General features: G+C 35.1%; 1 non-coding gene across 1 annotated transcript; it reads right to left on the bottom strand.

Moving 5' to 3' along the window:
• Positions 1–754: 754 nt before the first annotated feature.
• Positions 755–845, bottom strand: Trnam-cau (transfer RNA methionine (anticodon CAU)). Its single transcript is given in 2 exon segments — positions 755–790; positions 809–845. It is a non-coding gene; the product is annotated as a tRNA-Met (tRNA).

Below are 845 nucleotides of genomic sequence, written 5' to 3'. Positions count from 1 at the left end.
AGTCAGAGAGGATGTTGTTCGAGTCAAAGTCAGACATGATGTTACTTAAGATCATAGTCTGTGTTTAAAAAAGGCCCCAAGGGCTAAAACAATAAAAATGAATCGTCTTATTTTTCCTTATTAATGTTTCAGAAAGATTCCGTGCTTGATTCAATAGTGGACTTTCTTAATAATGCCATATGCGTGACGTCAAATTTAGAATTCAAAAGGCGCAATATATGGTCTCACTTATAAACACGTATCTTAAGGCAATATAAGTCGTATCAGCATGAAATTTTCAGTTGCTTCCTGAAATGTCATTTAATCCAAATACTCAATACAAAATAAAAGCAAAAATATGTCCAAAGGCCCATAATAGCTGGATGCGACTCATATATAATATGACAGGTGAGATACAATTAAGTGTGTAGGTGATATACATATCTTATTGACCAGTACTATACATGCCTTTTTGGTTATTAAACTCGTATACTTTACTTCCCTGCGTGTTTTTAGTTTATGTTCTGTGCTGTTATTATGTGTTTCTTGTTTGAGGTTTCTTTGTTTTAGTGGTCTATGTTTTTGGCGTTTACTCTGAGCCATTAAACGGGTTTTATGTTTAAACTTTTTGCTACCTATTTCGCCTCTGTAGCTTTACATATTAACATTTATAATGTAAGGCGTAATATCGTAGGTTTAAACAAGCTTCAATCGTGCTATAGTACAAATTATATGCCCGATTAAAACAATTTCAAACCATTTTGATAAAAAGTTATGCCCCGGGTGAGGATCGAACTCACGACCTTCAGATCGCTCTGTGATCATTGATTATGAGACTGACGCGCTACCTACTGCGCTACCGAGGC

The sequence above is a fragment of the Mya arenaria genome, chromosome 7 (genome assembly GCF_026914265.1).
Source record: "Mya arenaria isolate MELC-2E11 chromosome 7, ASM2691426v1".
NCBI lineage: Eukaryota > Metazoa > Mollusca > Bivalvia > Myida > Myidae > Mya > Mya arenaria.
The sequence above is the reverse complement of the archived record's forward strand: the minus strand, read 5'-3'. Positions and strand labels throughout refer to the sequence as shown.